This window comes from Drosophila pseudoobscura, chromosome X (genome assembly GCF_009870125.1).
Source record: "Drosophila pseudoobscura strain MV-25-SWS-2005 chromosome X, UCI_Dpse_MV25, whole genome shotgun sequence".
NCBI classification, from domain to species: Eukaryota; Metazoa; Arthropoda; class Insecta; order Diptera; family Drosophilidae; genus Drosophila; species Drosophila pseudoobscura.
This window is the reverse complement of record NC_046683.1, coordinates 66,721,283-66,733,974: the sequence shown is the minus strand read 5'-3', so window position 1 is coordinate 66,733,974 and position 12,692 is coordinate 66,721,283. Positions and strand designations below refer to the sequence as shown.

The 12,692-nt window shown below is 46.6% G+C and overlaps 1 protein-coding gene across 1 annotated transcript in view; it reads left to right on the top strand.

The window, feature by feature from the left end:
• Positions 1-12,692, top strand: part of LOC6900960 (uncharacterized) — a 71,153-nt gene that overhangs the window by 26,755 nt on the left and 31,706 nt on the right. The gene's annotated exons all lie outside the window — the stretch shown is intronic.

Below are 12,692 nucleotides of genomic sequence, written 5' to 3'. Positions count from 1 at the left end.
GGACGGTGGATGGGGCACCCATCATCATGTCAAACGGCAGCAGACAAGAAAACCCAAACGATCAAATTAATAAACGCCACACAAAAGATGACGAGGGAGAGCGGGAGAGATCTACAGGTAGATGTAGATGTATCTGTGGCCCATGCCACGCCCCAAACAACAAGCCAGAGACGGAGGGACGGGGAGACGGGGAGACGGGGAGACCGGAGGCCGGAGACAGCTTCCATGATTGACAACTATGTTGAAATATCAAATTATAAACCGAAAATTCACATCAAAAGAAGCTAAGAGGCTTTCAAAATTCGGTAATTGCCTGATCTATTAGGCCCTCTGATGGGTGCGGGGTGGGGTGTGGACGACCCTATAAGAAATAAGATCTGTGGAGATCTTAAGACCCAGATTGAAGGTCAATGACAACACAAACACACACTCGAGCCATAATTGATTATTAAACATGGTTCGAAGCGAAAATTTTCATTAAGAAAACATGTTCTTGAATTTCATGCCTCGCAAGAATTTTAATTGCCACAAGTGGCAGTAACAGTGGCACTGGTGGAGGTAGTGGCAGCAGTAGCAGTAGCTGTAGCCTTGGCATCGCTTCAAAACATGAACTAGAAAATAAAAGTGGAGGAGATCCGTAGAGCTGAGAAAACGGCAATCGACATTCACATGGTGCATGCCGCTTGCTGCATGCTGCATGCTGAATGCTGCATGCTGCTCGGTTATGGCCATATGAAAGTGCCACATAATTCTCTTTCTACTGCTCTCCCACTGCCGCAGTGCTGCATGCCGCATGCCTCGGGCCAAAACAATTTTCACACCACACCAGAGATCCGTGTGGCACTTCTTGAACTTCTTCTCCTTCGAGAGTGCATCTCCTTGGAGCATCTTTTTTTTTTTGGGGGGCAACTAAAATGGAAATCCAATCAATGCCTTCTGCAATTTACCCCCAATGCGGTTAATGCCTTTTTTTGCTGTTGTTGTACTCTTCCAGAAGGTATTACCTTTTCAGATTAGCAGTTGAAAAAGCCAGGAAACTATTGGGAGATTCTCTTCCAACGATTTGAAGGCATCTTCGACACAATATAGAACGTATTCTTGATGGAAGACTCTCGAAGAGGACTCCATCTATCTGTGGAATACTTCTGAAACATTCCACAACATGGCACTGGCCATATTCCAGCATTTTCATGCCATTTTTACAGAGCCCTACTTCAATCACTTCCACCTTCTTCAAGTATCTTTCATACGATCTCGTATCAAATAGATCGATCCGCAGAGAGTATCTAGAACTTCGACGCCGAAGCCGGACTTCTCTTGAGTTTTTAGTGGTTTTTGTAGGCGTAGTTCTAGTTTGAGAGAGTTTCCCCAGTTTTCCACTCGTCCTCATATGTGGGCTCGTCTTTTTTTTTTGAACAAGTTGCCAACGAAGTTTCTCCCAAAAGGAAAGTGCCGTGGATTTGCAATCAAATCACCTACGTGACTTCAGGAAAAGAGTTCTTTTCTTTGGTTTTTCTTAAGCTTCAGATTGAAAGATACTTGTCTGGCATGGCAGATTGGAAGATACATATTTTCTATGGAATATTGAAAGATGATTCTTCTCTTTTGCCGACTGAAAGTTTCGTTTCCTTGAGCTGCAGATTAAAAGATACTTCCTTTAGTTTCCTTGAGCTGCAGATTGAAAGATACTTCGTTTCGTTTCGTTTGGTTTCTTTCCAGATTCAAAGATAGTTTCTTTTATGGTTTGTGGAAATTAATTTGAGATTAGTTTTTCTCGCAGCTTTCATTTAAATTTTAACAATATTTTCCTCTCCGCCCTCCCGCCTCCCCCCACCGTTTGCCATAAATCAGGAGAAAAAAGTCTCATGAGACTCCCCTAAACGGCCGCTCCCACCGACCGAGCGAATCTCGGGCTTACACACATGGGGAGGGACGTTACCCATGGGCTTATGGCTTACACATATGTAATTATTGTGAGGCATTCAGGCGGGCGGGCAGGCGGACAGGCGGACAGCCAGCCAGGCTGTGGGGAGAATTTTTAGTTTACGAGCACATAAATGTAATTGGATGCGCGAAAAATATTACAGGAGTATCTTTCATGCGAGTGTATGGAAAAGAGGAGTCCAGAGGCAGCAGAAGCTGCAGCTGGAGCTGGAGCTGGAGCTGGAGCTCTCCTCTATGTTTAGAGGAGCCGCCGTCTGCTGCTGCTGCTGTTCTACTCTGCAATTTTCAGGCGGCAGCTGCTTCCCAGAGAGCCTCATCTGTGGAGGATCTTGAGGCGGAATATCCCGGGCAAAACGTGTCATCATCGATTACGCAGAGTCTATGAAGAACGTGTTGCAGTGGCAGTGGCAGAGGCAGCGACAGAGCCAGTGACAGAGGCACTGACAGAGGCAGAGGCAGAGGCAAACAAGTGGCGGCTGCCTGTTACTATCGCTTTGTGTTATCGTTCTGTGACGCTGTGGCAGGGGCAGGGGCAGGCACTGTGGCAGTAGTCCCTCGGGCGCGTAACTCAAAGCGACAACACTTGACACTAATTAATACATACGCACCGACCTGGGGAAACCTGGGCTTCCCTTCCCTGCCGCCCGAGCCCCCAAGTGCCAGTCCCAGTCGCAGCTTGCCACCCACTCGGTGGCGGCAGTGGCATGTCGACGCATTTCAATCAAGACCACGTCAGCCGTCAGTCAGTCCGTCAGTCCGTCAGTCAGTCAGTCAGTCATTCAGTTGTGTTGTGCGTCGAGACGAGTGGAGATTCGTGGCGTGATAAAGTTGTTTGCAAGTGTTGCACATGCAACACACATGCACAGATACGCATAGTTGAGTGCCTAACTGGCACATTGACTGCATCCACTGCTTGCCACTGCAGCGTGCAACGTGCAACACCAGCTAGGAAGTGCAGCAGCTGCCACACAACGAGGAAGAGAAAGAGAGGGCAAGCAATGTCTGTGCGGCATTGTACTACTGGGGCGGTGCGATGCTTATCAGCAGCAGCCGCCTGCTGCTCCTCTCCGCTGGGCTCTGGCCTCCTCCAGATCCCGGGGGGAGGCGTGGGCCTCTCCGCTGATAATGTTTACCGTTGCATTTCCTATGCCCGATTAAGGTTGCTCCTCCGCTTGAGACGAGCGACACTCCAGGGTGAGTGGAGAGCGAAGTGTCGCTGGATGGTGTCCAAAGTTCAATTAACATGCAAGAAGTACGGGGAAAGCGCCGGGGAAATGTTGTGGAAAAATATGGAATTTTGTGGAGGAAAAGTCCCAGTGGAAGTACGAAAGAGATCCCACCTTCTGGTGGAAAAAGGTCGTACCTCTCCTCGAAAGCCCTTCGCGTTCCTTTGCCAGGCCTTTACTCCGAGAAAAACCCCTTTAAAGGCTGAAGCCCCGAAAACCTTCTACTACTAAAACCTCTTCAGAGTCTCAGAAACATTTCCGCACAGGTTTTCGGCATTTGATTTGACTTTAATTTGAGAATTTGACACAGCAATATGCCACATTTAACGTGTCATTCATCTGTCATGCAAATGGGCCAAATGTATGGCCAAAATCTAGCCAAAATATGGCCAACAAATATGCAAATTAAGGCATTTCCTCTATGATTATACCGCTTTTTATTGACCAATTAAAAGCGCTTGTGTGGCGGAAGAAATGATTCATCTAAGTCTCTCTCTCACGCGAGTCTCTGGAGCCTCTCAAGTGGAGGGCTGCTGGGCTGTCTCATCAACATTTGTGGGGGCCCTCTGGCATTTTGTGTGTATTTTTGTGTAGATTTTTGACAATGCCACAGTGCCACCAACCGACAATGATCGATGAAGTTGCGCCTTGGACTTTAACTCCGAAAAATCAGTCGAGAAATCAAATAAAAATCAGAAAAAAAAAGAAAAAAATGTTGATAACAAAGAAAAACTGGCATTAATTTTCGGGTCTCTTTAGAGTCGGAAATCTTTGACACCCAATGCCTGAATAAATGCTTAATTAACACTCAATGGCGCGCCTAAAGCGAATTTTCAACGTAAACTGCAAGGCAATTGGAAGGCGAGAGGCAGTGGCAGAGGCAAGAGGCACAGACGAGGGGCAGGGGCAGGGGCAGGGGCAGAGACAGGCGCAATGTTTGAATGCAATCCAAAAGCTGAAATTAAAGGTTTTTCTTCGGTTTTTTTTCCTTTTTATTTTTCCGCCAAAACAGAAAAGCAAACAGCGGATAAAATTGACATTTTGCTTCACTCGACAGACAGGCAACCGAACGAAAAAAATGTTTCGTTTCTTTCGAGATACTCTTTCGGAGAGGGGTATTATGGGCCTAGGGGGTTTTTACAGATTTTTAGAGATCATCTTTGAAACTAGGCAAGGCAAGGGGTTTTTCCAAGAGTTTTTCCCACAGGGTTATTGAGAAATTTAGTCCTTGATGATCAAGTAATCAAAAATACCTTGCATCTCTCTGTCCATCTCTTTTCTGCTCTCTCCCAGTGGGTCTTAGCAGTATAGCAATAGTTTTCCTTTGTTTTTAAGCAAATTAATTGGGAAGTCTGATTTCAAGTGACCAAAAGCACAGCAAAATCTCACTCTTTCACTCACTTTCGTATGCATCTCTCTTCCAGTGTGTCTTAGTAAAGCTAGAACTGTTTGATGCCCTACCTGCTCTCTCTCTCTCTCTCTCCCTCCATCGTTTCTATACAAATGATTGCCCCAAAGACGCTTCTCTCTCTCCCAGTATGGCTTAGCCTTTAAGGATCCAGCTTCTACAAGCGTATGCAGTGCTTCGGCTTACGATTTTGAGGCAAATTTCGCTGGAAGAAGGCAAGGCCCAGCAGGTCGCCGCAGTCGAAAATTCGGCGATTGGTGGAAAATGACAGTCGCAGTTATTTTGTACGCCAATCGTAGAAATCAACAAAAGCCAACAAAAGCCAGTCGTCGAGTCACTAAAAATGACTGACTTTTGCCTCTTTGGCCGCTGACTGAGTGACTGACTTTGTTTTGGGGCCAATTGGGGAGGCAGGAAGGCAGGACGGCAGGACGGCATTCGACATTCGGCAGGCAGGCAGGAAAGTGAAAAGCAGGCACCTGAGGGCAAGGAGTTGCTGCTGCTGCTGTTGCATTGCATCATGTGCCCCACAGTGCTGCATCTGTGTGTGTGGGTGCACGAGCAACCCATGGATCGATCGATGGATCGGATCGCGTTGAAATCTACTCGCATGTAACGTTTAAATTTGTTGGAAAGTCCAAAAGATACGAGCGCGACGGAGAGGCTGTGGCTGTGGCAGTGGCAGCGGCTGTGGCAGTGGCAGCGGCGGCGGCTGTGGCAGCGGCTGTGGCAGCGGCGGCGGCTGTGGCTTTTCATGGCTTTTCTGTGGGCAAACAAGAGCTTGCACGATTTTCTTGTAATTTTCCGCGCAATTTCCCGAAAAACCAAGTGCCGTGGCCATATAAATCCTCGAATGTTTTGTTTGTTTAATTTCGTGTGGTTTTTTTCTGTGCAGCCTTTTTTTTATTTTGTTTTAATTTGTAGCCAAAACAAAACAAAAAAAAGAAAATCAACGACGACGAAAACTTTTGGCTAATTGTGTGGCGATCCATTGCTCATTACGGCTCATTATTTGTTGTTTTCTTGTTTGTTTTCTTGTTGCATGCAACAGTGTACCCTGTACAGGTTCTTGTGTGTTTTCTGTTTCTGTTTGGGTTTTTGTTTGGTTGCGGCTGGCGGGGGAGTACCATTTTATTGTCGGAATGATCTTGTAACGAGATTAGCATAGATATTGTTTTTCCAATCCCCCGATTAGATTCGCGATCCTTAAAGCACGATTTTGTTCGGGGACAATTGTCGGGAATGTGGTGCGGCATGCCTCCCAAAGTGCGAGGGAGGGAACGGAACTTGCTACAACTTTGCAACATTGTTAGTGGCAGTCGCAGTCGCAGTCGCCGTCGCAGTGGCAGTAAAAGTTGTATCTACCTTCAGTCTGGTCTCTGGTCTCTTGTCTGTGGTATGGATGAGGATGCTCTGCAAAGACTTGTCGCCAGAGATGACCATAAATTGTGTATTCCATGGGTTTTATGAATGGGGGGGATTTACATATTTATTGGTCTTACAGAGTATATATTGATGATTTCAAGGGTGTGTTTACGACTTGCCTGGAATTCACTTAAAGATATTTGCATTTCATAGAACATTTGAGTGGTCTTCATTCAAGTGATGTTTCAGTCAAAAGAATCACCAAAGAACATAAAAGTCGTATATCGAAAACTATAGGCAGACCTTATCGGGGGGGTCCAATAGAATTTTCGCGAATATAATGCCCAGAATGAAGAAACTTCTCTGTATTTCACAGTGTGGCTTAGCACTTAAGGGTGTCTCTCTCCCTCTCTCTCCCAGTGAGACTTGTCCTTCTCTCTCTCTTCCAGTGTGGCTTGACAGTTAAGGGTGAATATCTATCCACCTGTAGCTCCCTCCCAGTCCCATTTTGCTTCAGTTATTGACTTCCGAAAACAGATGAATACTAATAGAATACCTACGAAATGCCTTCCCTCGCTGATGATGATGTAAACCTTCGTTCATTATGTGGATATAGATCATAAAAATCGATTCCTAAATCAACTGCCATTCGAAATTCGTGAAATTCATGAAACAAGATACCAATTTTGGCAATCAACACACATCAGAGGGCCCCCATAAAGACCATCACTAAATGGGGGCATAAAATTGGATGGGCAGGGGTATGGGCAGGGGGAGGGGGCAGGGGGCATAGACAATAAAAACGCCAAAGCTTTGTATTTCGTTGGCAATTTAGAAACTTTTTCTATGCTAAAAGATTATAATGTGGCACATATCGTAGGTATTATTATAGAAACTTGAATCCGTCCGTCATAAAGATTTCAGCGCGTATTTTACTTTTGCGTGTGATTGGAAGATGCCATAAAATGGGGTTTTGTTTTATGTTTTATGGGGTTTCTTCTGCCTGTCTGTGTGTGTGTGTGTGTGTGTGTGTGTGTGTGTGTGTGAGAGCCCCTCCATTGTTTCAAATGCCTCAAAGAGTGAGTAAATTTGAGCAGCTTATTCGCATAGAGTTGGATAAATTTGTTGATTTTGCATATGAGAAGAGCAGAAGAGGAGCAGAAGAGGAGGAGGAGGTGGAGGCAATGGGGATGTGGCACTGACTGGCTTTTACGACTCTCGCTTTTAATGGCCAGCGGCGGCTACGAGGCACTGGCTCTGCTGTAGGTCGTCGTCGTCTTCGTCTTCGCCGTCGTATTATGAAATATTCGATAGGCACCGCGTCCAGGGTAAGCCGATGCCGATGCCGATGCCAGTGCAGCATTGGACTTGCAACAAATCTATAAAGCAGCTACAATGCGGCAATGCGGCACGGACCACAATGAAAGCGAGAAGAAAGGAGCACAGCAAGAGAGCGGGAGATTTGGGGCCAAAGCAATGCAAAAGCGATACAAATCGAAGCGAGGCGATCATCGACGACGACTGCACCGCACCGCACCGCTCGCCGATCAAGTTGCAGGTTTCAAGTTGCACTTTCTGGCTGCCGAGGCTGCTGCATGGTGCTGCATGGTGCTCTCCACGGTGCAATCGTGTGGCAGAGTCTCTGGAGTGTGGCGGAGTGTGCTGCCTGCGGCACAACGGCAAAATGCTCGACATAAAGGGCAAGAGTTCAGAAAATTGTGACTGTGGCAAGAAATATTTTCGCTATTCTCCACACAGGAGAAACTGTAGCCGATGTGGCAGCAGCAGCGGCAGCAGAAGATGCAGCAGGAGGCATGCCTCCGCCAGTGAAGCTGCTTTGCATCGACAGCGACAGCGAAACCGAAACCGAAACCGAGATTCGAGATGAACATTTTCTTCACTTTTTTTTCGTGGCGGAAAATTGAAAGTAATTGTCACCTTTTGGTGCACATTTTCATTTCGCTTTTCCCCGTCTTTTTGTGGGTTTCTAGTGGCATCGAAAGTGTGCCTTTATCTTCGAGAGACGAAGGATGGAAGAATGTGCTTCGATTCGGCTCAGAGAGATGTTCGTTTGAAAGTGAAGTTCGTGGAGGGAAAGTGAAGGTTTTGTGGAAGGAAAATGCTATTGAAATCAAAATGAGAAGGCCTTTGAAGGGCCTATGTCGAAGATAGAACCATAAATGGCGTTTCGTTCAATCCAAAGTGAAGTTTGGATGATCAAAAGTGAGGTTACATTGATTAGTAATGAAATATGATCAAAAAACTAAAGTTTCGTGTGATTAAAACATGAAAAAGTTGATACAAAAGGGTGCTCTGGTTGAAGGAAGTGAAAAGTGCGAAGAAACGTAAGGTTTTGGTATCAAAAGCCAGTTTCTGATGAACAAAGAGTCCATTACGATGATGACAAGTATCATTGCAATGATTTAAAGCTAGACAAAGTTCTAAGCCCTAAGGAGTGGGTCTGAAAATGCCACAAAATGAGTTAAAGCCACTGCACATAGAGCATTTAATGATGAATCCTTGCCTTTAATGACTTCATTTCGGGTCCCTGCAATCAGTTGGCTTCCATCTTGCATCTCGGGATGGCATCTCCCATGAATAATCAGCAATTGTTGTTTAGAATCTCCCAACGCCCAGCTCCGAGCTCCGAGCAACGAGCAACGTGCAACGTACGAGTACATGACACAACCAATTAATTTCCTGATGCCTCATGCAAACCAAAATCATCATCTGTGGAGTGCTTCATAGTGTGCCACAATCGTACTACGGCTATGATGTGGCATGCAGCATGCAGCATGTGTGTGTTTATAAATCGAAGTCAAATTGCAATTCCAGTTTGTTGCAAGCAACCAATCTACTCGACTCGGCTCCACTCCACTCCGCTCCACTCCACTCTCTAATAAAGACCTCAGAGGCACCCCCGCAAAGAAGTGCTCCATCTACGGCTGCATCTATGACTCCTCTAGCACTTGGAGTCGACTCCACCACTCACTCGAGTGATTCAGTGAGGCATGCGGCAGGGAAATGGATTTGCTTGTTGCAAGTTAACATGGCTGCACATTTTGCCAACGGGAGATGCATGCAACATGAGAGCGGCAGCAGCAGCAACAACACCAACAACAACACAGCATCGTCGTGGTGCATGCAACACTTACCAAAGCAACAAAATTAAAGGCAAATCGCAACCAATCACAAAGATTACCCTCCCCCTCCCCCACACACACAGCACACTCCCCCGCACTCTGAAGGGTACAAAATGGTGGCACACAGTGGGAGAGGAGGAAGGGCGGCACGGGGGGAGGGGAGAGAGGGAAGGGGAGCAGCAAAACATGCCCCCAAAGGCGCCTTTCTGCATTGGTATTTTAAACACTAAACCCAAGCACATAATCAAAACGCTTAAATTATAATAACTTTATTAAGTCTCTGCCTCCTAGGCCCCCTCCTCTAGGCCCCATCCCCCCGCCCCTAGGGCCCTCCTCCCCATGGGTGCCGCCACCCTTTTTCCCTAGAATATGCGATCTGGGAACAGGTGTAGTGGCAGCAAAGAAAGAGAAAGGTACAAAAGGGGCAACGGCAACGGCAACGGCAACCCAGCGGATTGTCTGCTGTTCGGACGCTGCTTTTATTATTTCATGTCTTTTCGATACCCTTTCCAGAGGGGGCTTTACGGCTATGGACGCGGCTTGGGGACACTAGGAAGAGGGCACTTCCGGCAGAACGAAATGATTATGGTAATGGAATACCATAAAGAGAATCATTCGAAGGGATAGTCGCCTAAAAGGTGGTCCGAATGGAACGAACGGATCGGAAATCTGCCATCGAAACAGCTGATCTATCTACGGCCTTGGCCCTTGAGAATGGAATCCCCAAATCACATAGTTTTCGTGGAAATAACAATTAAGAAACTCCCATTTCCATAGACGATCCAATCATCCGTTTCAATCAAATTAATATATTCCATAGCCACAATCGATTGAAGGGTATCCAAAGCCTCCAATCATTAAAAATAGCCTTTTCTCTGTGGCTTTTTTGTTGGTTTTCAAGTGGATTTTACTTTGTACACACTCGAAGAGGCATTGTTGTAGAGCTGTAGAGCTGTGGAGCTGTAGATGTTGGCGGTTCGGTTCGGCTCGGTTCGGTTCGGTTGCTGCCTGCTGTTTATGATTGTTTTTTCATTTTCTCAAGTGATGAGTAGGATATCTGTCTGCCAAGGCAGCAGCGACAGGCAACAGCAACAGGCAACAGCAACAGCAACAGCAACAAGCTATTTGCGACTCACGACTTTTCATGCAATTTTGAATTTAAAATTCTTCACACACTCTTTTCATTATGTGGCTCTTCATTGCTGTGGCCCCTACTCCGCGGCCCGCAGCCCGCAGCCCGCAGCCCTCCTCCCTCCGCCTCCCTCCGCCTCCAGGTGCCCCTTGTAGGGTAAAATCAAGCAACGGGCCCGCCATCGAAGCACAAAATAAGTAAGATGCTACTCTTGTGGCCATCTTTGAAGTGGTTGCTGTTGTTGGGACTCGTAATGGGTGTAAGGCCATCTATAGGTGAGAGTCATAGTCCATAGGGTGGGTTTACGAGTGGTAGTGGTAGTGGTAGTGGCAGTGGTAGTGGTAGTGGCACCACTAGAGCCACCAGACGCGCCTCACAATCATGCGATGCGCCATTCAAGTTTGGATTGTCGCTCAATTGCTCAGAGAAACAGTGGTTCCATACGACACTGGGCGTGCAATATAATAGACGGGGATTAGTAGGGAATGTTATGGGGCATGTGTCATGATAGTATAAGCACAAAAATACTGCATTATGCATGCTGGATAGACGCATGTTTGCGTGACGTTTGTAGGGGCAGTTAGTGTCGATGAGATCAAGAAAATACTAGAAATAATACCACAAAAATACCACAAAAATACCACAAAAATACCGCAAAAAATACTATAAATACACAAGAAATTATTATAAAAAACCCAGATAATTACTATATAAAATACCACATAAAATACTACATATAATAAAGAAAGAAATTAAAAATACCATACATATACTAGACAAATTTCAGAATAAAACCATAAGAAACAAGACAAATACTAGGAAATACTACTAAATTGAACCCCAAAATGTCAGGGGTGCCGATGCCATAGATCCCTTCTGGAGTTCATCAGTAGGCCTGGAATCCTAAGGTCCCAATTGATCCCCAGTTATGGGCTGCATGCTGATCCTCAGGGACGATCAGGGTAGATCATCAACGATTCTTTGCGTCGCACGATGGTTCTTGTAAGGGACTTCCTTCTCTATAAAGAGAAGGTTTACTGGCACTACCACTAAGATTCTCCCCTCTTCGCTTCCATCCAGGATCTGCTGATTTTAATGTCCATATGTCATCCCTGGAATATTATAAGCAATCATCTTGGGCGATGATTAGCCGAAATAGTTGATGAAAGTCTTTAAGCGGCGACTCCTCTTGCCGGAAAATATTCCACGCTTAAACCACTGTGCCTCGTTGCATCTGATGCCGGCCCGAGACACCGCTGGACGATGACTGGCCGCTTGCCGCAACAGCTCACTGACTCCGGCGGCTAAGAGCGGCTCATGGGCTCAGGGGCTCAGGGGCGAGGCTCAGAGCGGCTCAGAGCGGGCTGATGATGACTTCGAGTTGTAGCTGGACGGACGATGGATTCAAGCGAATCAGCGGACCGGCCGACTGACGGACCGACAGACCGACAGGCCGAACGAAGGAAGGAACCAACGAACGACTAGCCACTTGGTGGTCCAATTCAACGAATTGACTATAATCAGTCCGAGTGGCAAGTACGTTTCAAGTGTCTGCTGCATGCAGCAAACACTCCTGTGTGTGTAGCGTGTGGCCAGAAGAGCTTGGCTGCAGCTTCGTCGGCACAGTTGCAAGTGCTTTGTGGCACTCACATACGAGTACGAGTACGAGTACGACTGCGAGTACGAGTACGAGTGTATGCAAATGGGTGCACTCTCACGAGTGTGCTGCAGCGGCACTGCAGCGGCGGCGCATAAAATTAATTTATTACAATGCAACAAATTACAACACTCATTAATATTTTAGCCAACGTTTTTAGTTCCTTTTTGTCCCGACAGTCGAGAACCGAGAACCGAGACCTGAGAGCCCAGAGCCCAGAGACCAGAGCTGCTGTTGCGTAGAGTTGTCTGGAATTTCATTTGCAGACAGGTTCAGGGGAGGCTGTGCAACATGTTGACTTGTTCATGGACCCACAGAACACACTGAGATACCCCAGAAGAGAGGGCGTGGCCCAGGGGCTGTGCGAGTCTCATACCTAATAAATCTGTAATTTGTAATTAATGTGAAAAATTGCCGCCCGAGACGGGAAACAAGCCTAAATTGTTATTATGGCCAGAGTCCAAGTTCCAGTTTCCATTCCGACAGTCCAGCAGTCCGCCAGTCCGCTGTCTGCAGTCTCATTCCACAGACTGTCTGTGGCACAGTCTTGAGGCACAGTTTCTGCGGCCTGTTGTGGGTCAGAGTCATAACTCTTCCACAAGTTCGCCAGTTTCGTACGCTTAATGTTCGTGTCTCTGCGGCTGGCTCTGTGCGAATGTGTGCCTCGTACTCGTATAAATATAAATTAAGCCACTTGACTAACGCACAACCAACGCGTTACGAAAAAAAAGTGAAAACTTGGTCAACCGTTCAACACGAACAAAAAAGAACGAGCAAAATCTCTTTTTTTATTGCCGCAGGTCGAGGAGATGGCCTC